The sequence below is a fragment of the Podarcis erhardii genome, assembly GCF_964252035.2.
Source record: "Podarcis erhardii genome assembly, chromosome: 1".
Lineage (NCBI taxonomy): Eukaryota > Metazoa > Chordata > Lepidosauria > Squamata > Lacertidae > Podarcis > Podarcis erhardii.
This window is the reverse complement of record NC_138497.1, coordinates 104797532-104808378: the sequence shown is the minus strand read 5'-3', so window position 1 is coordinate 104808378 and position 10847 is coordinate 104797532.

The following is a 10847-nucleotide window of genomic DNA, read 5'->3' as shown; positions in this document are numbered from 1 at the left end:
ACAATTTTTAAGTGTAAGATTCTGTAAGCTACCAAAGTGGGATGGAAGCTAACATATTGTAGAATATCTAAGGGTACAATACCTTGTGGTAGACTGACAGCCTTGCAGCCCCAATCAGGGTAAAGAAGTCAAAGTGGGTGCTTTGAGGAGAGGAGGGAAGAGCAGTGAAATCTATCCTGCACCCAAGAAGTCTGTGTGCACAGAAGGTGGCAAACATTCAACTGCTCAACAGATTATTGGTGCTGCCAATGATGACGATGCTGATTGCATGTCAAAAGGGAGGATTACTAATTCCAGGCAGCTGAGTTTAACTGCATGGGTGATCAGTGACGACTGCACTGGCCATCTGTTTGGAAGGAGAGCCTTGCAGGCCAGCATATACCCAATGCTAGCTGACTTTAACTCAGCAGATTTAAGAACAGTTTACTCTGTTACAGGCTGACAGCACTGATGAAATTGTCCAATTTAGGTCTACATCTCTACATTCAATGACTCCAGCCCTTGCTTTCATCCTCTACCAGAAAACAAATGGGGATCATTCTGAGTTCTGTTAGTGGCTTTGATGTAAAAATTGAGATCACTACTTATTTCTCTGTTAAGAAAAGTGACATCCTATCCCATAGGGACACTGAGAGGAATAAATATTGATTAATCATAATAATGCTTGTTAAAGATGAAAACTTCATACCCAGCTCACTTTGCAGATCGTGACACAGTTGTTATGGCTTTGCTGAAATGCCATTTTTATGTGTGGACTTAAGGATTTTTGTCCCTGAGGGGGAGAAAAACTCCATATGCATGCTACCATTGTCTGTTATTTCAGTGCTTTCAAGGAAAATCTGTAAGGTGGATCTAGATACTAAGGTCCCATCTGCACTATATATTTAAAGTTGTATCATTCCACTTTTCACAGTCTTCTCTCAAAGAATCATGGGAAATGCAGTTTCTTAAGAGTGTTGAGAGTTGTTAGGAGACACCTATTCCCCTCACAGAATTACAATTCCCAGAGTTCCCTGGGTAGAGAAATTGATTGTTAAACCATTCTGGGAAGCTGGACTGACTTCAAACTGTAATTGATATGAGCTTACCTTTGCTCTGAATCGTAGGCTAGCTGTCATTCCTGCCCAACCACCAACATACTTCAGGCTGTCAATTTGCCTAAAAGGGGAAGGAAAAAACCAGACAAGTTTAAATCAAGTTTAAGCCTTGAGTTGAAGGATGGGGGAGAAAATACAGTTTTGTATTTTAATGCAAAACTGTCTAATTCAGAGTTACAAAAAAAAAAGCAAACCAAAACTTACCGTATTTTTCGCCCTATAGGATGCACTTTTTCCTCTCCAAAAATGAAGGGGAAATCTGTGTGTGTCCTATGGGGCGAATGCAGGCTTTCGCTGAAGCGTGGAGAGCGAAAGGGGTCAGTGCGCACCGACCCCTCTCACTCTCCAGGCTTCAGGAAGCTATCAGCAAGCCTGGGGAGCCCGCGGGAGTTCCCCCAGGGCTCCCTAGGCTGCGGATAGCAGCCTGCTGCCCGGAGCGCAGGGCGCGCTGAAGCAGAGCGCCCCACGCTTCGGGCAGATATCCGTGGCTGGGGGGGGGGGAATAAATTTTCCCCCTTTATTTCCCCCCCAAAAAGCTAGGTGCGTCCTATGGGCCGGTGCGTCCTTTAGGGCGAAAAATACGGTAACTATTCCTCAAAACCTGGCCCCCCTCCAAATTTTGTGATGCAGTTCTCCAACCAAACAATGTGTACAGTAGTGCATGTATGAGGAAAAGTGTACATAAAAATGCCTATATGGATTTTTTAAAACCCACAGAAAATTTCTATTTTATTATTGAAAATTAATTGTAAAACTGTGTACATCAGGAAAAACTGCACATAAAAATATGCATCTTAGGGCAATGCACACAAAAATGCTGATTATCTATACAAAATGTGTATATTAGGAGAAATACGCACGCGCGCACACAAAAACCCTCAATGTTATGCAGATTACGGCTTCCATTCCTATTTCTTCTGAAAGCCTTTGTTCAAAATCTTCTGCAGATGAGCTTGCAATGAGTCATCTCCTGAAAGATTAACTATCAGCTGCAAAAAGGTAGGCTTCAAACACAACAGATGTGAACACAAATAACTACTGAGTGTTCCTAATATAAAGAATTGTATCATAGATTCCTCAGAAGAGGCAAACTGTAACAAAAGGAAATGAAGGAGTAGCTTGCACAATGTTTATAATTATAACTTCTGAGCACAGAAAGTTTCATTCTTTTGCTGAACCAAACTGGGTATTTTAGGAGATTTCTACATGATCTTTTGCAATGCGCTTGGATCTGTGGGTGGTGCCAAGCTTTACACAGCAAGCAAAATTCCCAAGGTACACCTGTGTCACACAGAAGGTTCCCTCAGCAAACACAGGAAGAGTGAATGACATGCTTTCAAGGCTGCATATTTACTGGGGATAAGATCCCCAAATCATATGGCCAAATAAAAAAGGAGGGCAATTTCTTGAGCCTTTAATGGTTTTGCAGAAGAGAGAATTTCAGCAGATATAGCCTTTTCCCTTCATTTTCCCACCTGCAACACTTGATTACAGCTATTTCAGAAAGCCGTGATAGTTCCGACTCCATTTTCAAGGACTCCAGTTTCTACCTCCCCACCACCGCCTGAAAAAGCTTCCGTTGAATAATATATACTTTTATTTACTCTTTAAATCAAAGTGGAAAGAACAAAACAAGTTTAAATTCAGGGCCCTTGGCTTAATTTGGTTGTGGTTTGAATTTGTTTGTGTCTTTCAGCTGCAATTCCAACTTGACAGTTCATTTATCTCTACCATCTGGAATGAAGCATCAAGAGTATTGAACTTCAGCCACAAATAACTCTTGAGGTATCTTTCATGGAATATATTTTATAACCAATTTGCATTCTGATTGCACCATTGGACAAAATCTGATTAATTCCAAGCCCTTCAATTCAACTAGATTATCATGACCTTATCCCAAGGTCACACAACTCCGTGGCTGACAGATAACTGTCTTCCATATTGCTGGTGCACCTAAGGCTCATCAAGACCGACATCGAACAGTAACCACAGGAAAGAGTGAAAATGAACACAAGAGATTAAACAACAGTACTGTAAGTAAATTTTTAGGTGGGGGTGGGTGGGATTAGTCTGAGCACAAATGACCTCCTGAAATTCACTGCCCCCAGCAGGAAGACAAATGAGGGTAGGGATACCATTCCACTAAAGGGCTTTTCAGTCTGATTTTAATCTGGTTTATTTAGTGCCCTTTGTGATGTTGTTTGTAGCATCTTGGGATCCACTGCAACGTGTCTGTTCCTCTCCACTCAATAACGATAACATGACACTGAAAAGGAGGTAAATCCCCATTCATCTCAATGGGGCTTACTACAAAATAAGCATGCTGTTTAGGATTGCAGCCTAAATGAGATCCGACAGGTGCAAAGTGCAAGGAGATAATAGATCTGTAGCTTAGCCATACTAGAGCACTACTTTTCTTGTACATTTTGATTTAGTGTAGGCCAAAACGTAGAAGAAAAAGAGTTATTGGCTCATGTTCACTGTTTAACCAAAAGCCAAGATGTTGCGTTTGAATAACGCACAAACAAAAGGAACCCTAGAAGTTGGCATGAAAGATCATGGAAAGCACCAGGTGGCAAAGCTCGGGGATTCACATCAGCTTAGCAATACATTGGCTTAGTCACATTTTTGGACATGCAGCCAGATCTCTCAGACATTTCCCCTTCTATAAACAGACCAGCACCCCTCTCTCTTTTACGAGTTTCAGGGTTCCTGCAATAAATGAGATGGGAAAGCAGTATCATAACACCGTTCATTATTTGCAGTCTTCTCATACAAACGTTTTGAATTTTGTAACGCACACTGCTAAATACTATCACTGACAAACAAACATGAAAACATTGTTGGCAGCTGTGTCTGGGGTTTTACGAGACTGCTTTCATCTGTGCTTTTTGGTAACATGGGTGGCGCAGTGGGTTAAACCACGGAGCCTAGGACTTGCCAATCAGAAGGTTGGCGGTTCGAATCCCCGCAACGGGGTGAGCTCCCGTTGCTCGGTCCCAGCTCCTGCCAACCTAGCAGATCGAAAGCATGTCAAAGTGCAAGTATATAAATAGGTACCGCTCCGGCAGGAAGGTAAACGGTGTTTCCGTGTGCTGCTCTGGTTCACCAGAAGCGGCTTAGTCATGCTGGCCACATGACCTGGAAGCTGTACGCCGGCTCCCTCGGCCAATAAAGCGAGATGAGCGCCACAACCCCAGAGTCGGTCACGACTGGACCTAATGGTCAGGGGTCCCTTTACCTTTACCTTTATCAATCGCAAAAGCACTGGGGAAGGGGGAACCATCTATAACAGAAGTCTTAAAGCAGGCGTAGGCAAACTTGGCCCTCCCAGATGTTTTGGGACTACAACTCCCCTCATCCCTAGCGAACAGGACCAATGGTCAGGGACGATGGGAGTTGTAGTCCCAAAACATCTGGAGGGCCAAGTTTGCCTATGCCTGTCTTAAAGCATTCCAAGATATCGGCAACTAGTGGTCTGTTCCTTTTGGGCTTCCCTCATAGCTCTCTCCTGTCAAGACAGTAAATCCAAGTCTGACCCTTACCATACATTGGCCATCCATCTATCCATGGCTGCATGACAACATAAATCAAACGGCTGGATCAGAGTTAATGTTAAGGCACCAGCTGAAGCATGACATGCTACTTCATCCAGGCTTTGGGAGCAGGGTTGATTTAATGAGCCCACTTGCTAATGGATGGATTGCCTACTGCATTACTATAAACGCTGTGAGGATATTTTTATTTGGTATCTCAAAAAGTTTTATATTGCAATGCTGATTACGATGGGGATATACAAAGAGCCTGCTGGATCAGGCCAATGGCTCATCCAGTGCAACGTCCTGTTCTCACGGTGGCCACCCAGATGCCTGTGGGAAACCCTCAGGCAGGACCCCTCCCCAGGCAGAACATTATCCCCTCCTGTGGTTTCCAGCAACTGGTATTCAGAAGCACTACTGCCGCCAACAAATTATCTGGATTTGCCGTGGATGTCTTATAACGTAACTCACCCTGGGATTGTTAAACAATGATGGACAGGCTATAAGTTGAAGAAAATGACTGACTGTGCGAACGAGGGGGAATCCAGGGTATTGTGGTCGAAATATATAAAAAAATAGAGACCAACTAAGTTTGTTCTTGGTATGAGCTCTCGTGTGCATGCACACTTCTTCAGATACACTGAAAAAGAAGTCACCAGACCCTTATATATAGTGGGAGGGTATGGTTTTTCCTCAGGAGGGTAGTAGGAGATGGGTGATGACTCAATGGGTATATATTTTGAACTGCTTCAGACCAACACGGCTACCTACCTGAAACTAGAGGGTATTGTGGTATTTTTGTCCAGAGCCTCAAGGACAATGATTCTGGGAGGTTTGGCAACTGTTCCAATATATCCCATTATTAATTTGTCCCTGCCTATGACACCGTTCAGAACTAATAAGGACACTGCGTACTGTTACAGCTGCTGTTTTATTAATCTTTTCTTCAATTACAGTGTTGCCCCACATATAAAACCAGACACGAAATCTTCCCAGCTCTGTAATTAACTAACCATCTGTGTGAAGAATAAACCACTGAACTTGTGAAGAAATGTGGGCAATGTGCAGAAAATCTCTGTGGCCTGGAACAAACCTAGCTATTCCCTAGCTTAAGGTTTACATGACTGGACATTTGCCTGAAATGTGTGAAAAGCCCACGGCCAAATTCTAGTCTGTCAACCAAGCTATATTATTACACTTCAAAATGCAACCCTGGCAAACAGTTTCCAGTACTGCCACCTGCAATGCATTCACCAACTGTGTGTTTAAATATGTATGGCTTCACATGTGCCTTTCTTTATGAACACCAGGCTATGTAGCGTCAGTAAGACACATTCAGGCACACAGCTACATCCGGCAACCCTGGATATTGCTGAATTTTCCCCATCGGCAGTTTGTGCCATGTGATAAATATAGTATTCAGCAGAAATACAGTGGTACCTCTGGTTACGTACTTAATTCGTTCCGGAGGTCCATTCTTAACCTGAAACTGTTCTTAACCTGAAGCACCACTTTAGCTAATGGGGCCTCCTGCTTCAGGTTACATATGCTTCAGGTTACAGACTCCGCTAACCCAGAAATAGTACCTCGGGTTGAAAACTTTGCTTCAGGATGAGAACAGAAATAGTGCTCCGGCGGCGCGGTAGCAGCAGGAGGCCCCATTAGCTAAAGTGATGCTTCAGGTTAAGAACAGTTTCAGGTTAAGAACGGACCTCCGGAACGAATTAAGTACTTAACCCGAGGTACCACCGTATTGGCATAATGCTTTCATTAAAAAATGCACATAATAGTGAAAACAGCATACAAAATACATTATAGTTGGGACATATGCTTTGCAGAATGATAAATATTAATAAATAATATTTGGGGGCACATGCTTTGCAAAAATGTCTATATTGGGCAAAATTGCAACCCAAAATGTATACATTAGGGAGAACTGGAACTGAAAAACTGGTGAATTTTCATGAAGGCTTTTTAATTTTTTTAAAAAATGACAATGGATGTGGAGAACTGAAGAGTGACAAAATGAGAAACAGAGAAAAAATTGACATATTTGCCCATCTCTAGTGGACACAGATAAAACTGGGACTTAGAAACATGGAAAGCGAACTTACACTGAGTTGGACTACTGATCGTGCAGCTTAGTATTGGCTACACTGAATGAAAGAAGCTCTCTAGGGTTTCAAACAGACGTCTCTCTGAGCCCTACCTGGAGATCCCAAAGGTTGAGCTTGGGACCTTTTGCATACAAAGCATTATTCTCTTCCAGTGATCCTTAGCCCTTTTCCTTGGTTCATCATATCTTCATGAATTTCCGTAATGACATCAAAGCTCTATTAATGCATCCTCCCTCCACATATAGGAGGGAGGAAGACGGAATGGACCTTTGCCTCCAAGCTCCAACCCATCAATGAAATGCCTGCCAACCATATCTGCAATGTCTTGACACACATGTATTTTTTTGTCTGTGCATGCCAGGAACGATGATGGCTCCTTTCACTGAGCAGTGGGGCAGGGGGAATATATTGTGTGAACCAGTTCAAGGCCTTATTAGGAAGATTTAACAAGCTCTCCATTATTGTGACTGTCTCTTGAGTGGAGAGCTAGAAGTTCCAGGCAAGAATAAGTCCTGTTCAGAAGGAGGAGGAAGGGAAATAACAGCATCAGATGATTTCCTCTGTGGTCCCCGCAATTTGTCTCTCCACTTAACCAGTGTAAATTTCTTGCCAGCATGGGGGCTTTAGATATTTGCATCTGTTTCTACACACTGTCTCCCCGCTGTGATCATTTCTCATCTAGACAAATGATTTTCAACCTATTTGTTTGATGGGGCTAGAAATTTAAAAGCAGCTCAAATTAGGGCTTAGGGCTCTGATTGTGCTCACATCCATCTCATATAAGCTTTGTCTCTTCTTTCTCCCCTGTTAAAATGTAGACTGTGGTGTTCTTGAAGGAGAGACCTTGCTTGCATTGCTCTGCAAAGTATTCTGTACACCAGAGATATGAACAACGGGTGACCGTCCAGATGTAATTGAACACAACCTACCAGCTTGGCCAGTGGATGATGGGAGTTGTAGTCCAACACATCTGGAGGGACATAGATTTCCCATCCATGCTGTGGATTTTTTATTTTTTGCAAAATGTGAACATAGTAAGTGGCTGGGATCCATTTTATAAATAATCTCTTGATCTCCCACCCCCCGCATCAGAATATTATTATTATAACAGGGGTGCAGGGGGATTGCTCCATCTGGCAAGCTGAAAGGCTTGTGAAGGTGGAATATTAGTAGTAGCACAATGTTGAATTGCACCCTGAATGTGAAACAATAAATTAGTTGCTCGTGATTGGTTAATTTTCAAAATTACCTTATAGTTGCCTACATGAAAAAGAAAACAGTTTTACGGAGCATTATGCCCATCACAATGAATTCCATGTTGCATCACCTTTAGATAATTTGCCAGATTGAAGGTCATTATCAATTGCTGTTTAATCAACCAAATCATGCATGTAGGCAAAGGTTAACTGAGCATGAACCCATCTGACTTCCTTTGTCAAGTCAAGACAATTTGTAGACTAATAAAACTGCTCTGATTGCACTTAACAACACCTGCGTTGAAACCCAGCCTCATTAATACTGTGCTAATGAGTGAGAAGCCTCATTGCAAGAGCAGCACCAAAGGCACTCATTTCCCACCGTTCAAGCTATCGGCATACAAATAAATAACCACAAAATTATTATTATTATTGTGTTAAGGGGGAAACAAATTAAATGTATAGATCTAGAAGTGGGCAATTTTAAACAATGTTAAAGACTCATATACCAGCCAGATCTAGTAGCTGAGAGAAAAGGGTGAAACCAAGAGGCTTTTTCCCCATTGTAGGTCTTTCCCTTTTCCCCCTGACATTTGGAAGACCCAGTTTCATGAGTCATTCACTAATTGGTTTGACAAGTAATGGGCACATTTTAGAAATATAACAACAACAACAACAACAACAACAACAATTTATTACCTATACCCCGCCCCCCATCTGTGTTGCTCCAGCCATTCTGCACAGCTTCCAACATAATATAAAAACACAGTGAGGCATCTTCCCAATGTCTTTCTGATACAGGGCTGCCTTCCGATATCTTTGGAAAGTTGTGTAGTTGCTTATCTGTTTGACATCTAGTGGGAGGCTGTTCCACAGGGAGGGCACCACTACCGAGAAGGCCCTCTGCCTGGTTCCCAGTAATTTCACTTCTCACGGTGAGGGAACTGCTAAAAGGCCCTTGGAATGGGACCTCAGTTTCCAGGCTGACTGATGGGGGTGGAGACGCTCTTTCAGGTATACAGGGCCTTGGCCATTTAAGGCTTTATAAGTCAGCACCAAAACTTTGAATTGGGTCAGAAACATACTGGTAGCCAATGTAGATCTTTCAGGAACAGTGTTATACGGGCCCGATGGTCGCTCCTAGTCACCAGTCTAACATCCTCATTCTGGATTAGTTGTAGTTTCTGAGTCACCTTCAAAGGTAGGCCCAAGTAGAGCAGGAGATAGCCAAAGCATGTACCACTCTGGAGAGTCAATGTGCAGTCAGGTAGGATCTCAGCCAATATATCAGATGGAGCTGGTAGACAGAATTGACCTATGCCTCCATGGCATAGCTGTCAACCTTTCCCTTTTTTAGAGGGAAATTCCCTTATTCCGAATAGGATTCCTCGCAAGAAATGGGAAAAGTTGACAGCTATGCTCCATGGACAGCTGTGAGTTCAATATGACCCCAAGGCTGCACACTTGGTCCTTTAGGGGCACGGTTGGCCCATTCAGGTCCAGGGAGTCCCCCAGACTTGCCCACCCCCTGGCCCCCAGAAACAGTACTTCTGTCTTGTCAGGGTTCATCTTCAATAACCAACCTCTAAATAAAGCAGACCTCTGAATCCCACTCCTTAATAGCTGGGAACAAATGCCATGGATCATCAGCAGGGTAGCCACATTAATACTATTATTATATGAAATCATTCCATTAAAATACACTCTAGAGATGAGGACAAATAAGAGGTGAAAATGGTTCAACAGTATGACTGTCATGGTGTAATGCTCATCCCTTTTGTGCCACTGTTGCATCTGGACAAACAAGTTTTACAGGTTTTTGAAGTGCTGAAATAAATGTACAGATGATGAGCAACAATTCGTACCCTTTCAACTCTGCAAAAGCTGCTAGACATATTCCACCCTGGAAAACCTAGGATGATTCCTTCTACTGAACCAGACTGCTGATGGATCTAGCTTAGTATTGTCTACACAGAATGGCAGCTGCCTCCAGGGTTTCAGGTAGGAGTGTTTCCCAGCACTATCTAGAGACGGTGAAAATTGTATTTGGCATCTTTTCCAGGACATGTCATTAGAGTGGGTTGCTTGCTATGGAACCAAGCTCCCAACAATGGCATCAGTGCTGCTTAATGGGCAGTGTGAGGGCTGTGTAGCATTAAGAGCCCACCAGCAGGACCACCAGATTGACTCTGCTGGTGCACCACCAACCTGAACCACCCTGTCCAGCTCCACAGAACCACAGCACCATCATGCTGGCCACTCCTGCCTTACAGAATCACTAAAATATACAGTTCCTCCCTCTGCATTTTGTGGGAAGGGGAATGTTTTCCTGGTGTATATCTGTTCTTCCTCTTTAAGACTCCCAGGCAAATGTCATTCTTTACTAGGAACTAATTCATTTAGAGCTTCTCCAGAATTAGGCAGAAGGTCTTCCTTCTGGCACACTTCCTTCAGTCATTGCTCAAAGATCACAGGTGGTAAATGAGAAGTGCAGGCTGGGACAATGGAGGAGAGGAGGACATTCTCAAGTATTTGAAGGCTTGGTTACAATGGAAAATCCTCCTAGGCTCAAGAACAGGACGTAATGAGCCTTTCGTATTGAGTCTGACACTTCTTTTCTTAGTCCCTTTTTTATTAGTCCTCATTCGACTTCTTTTGACTGGATGCACAAATCCATTTCAAAAACAAAGATTAAGCCATCGTTGGCACAGATGTTTCAGCATTAGCCATAATGAAGCTATGCTGCAGCTTAGACAATGACAAGCACTTGAGAATTTTTCCCCCATCCATACATGGGGGAGATAATGGGAGAAAATGCTGTACGGGGGCGGGGGGAGCAGACACAGAGTATTGCCTCAATTAAATTAAACAGAGGGTATGAAAGGCCATTTCTCCCTA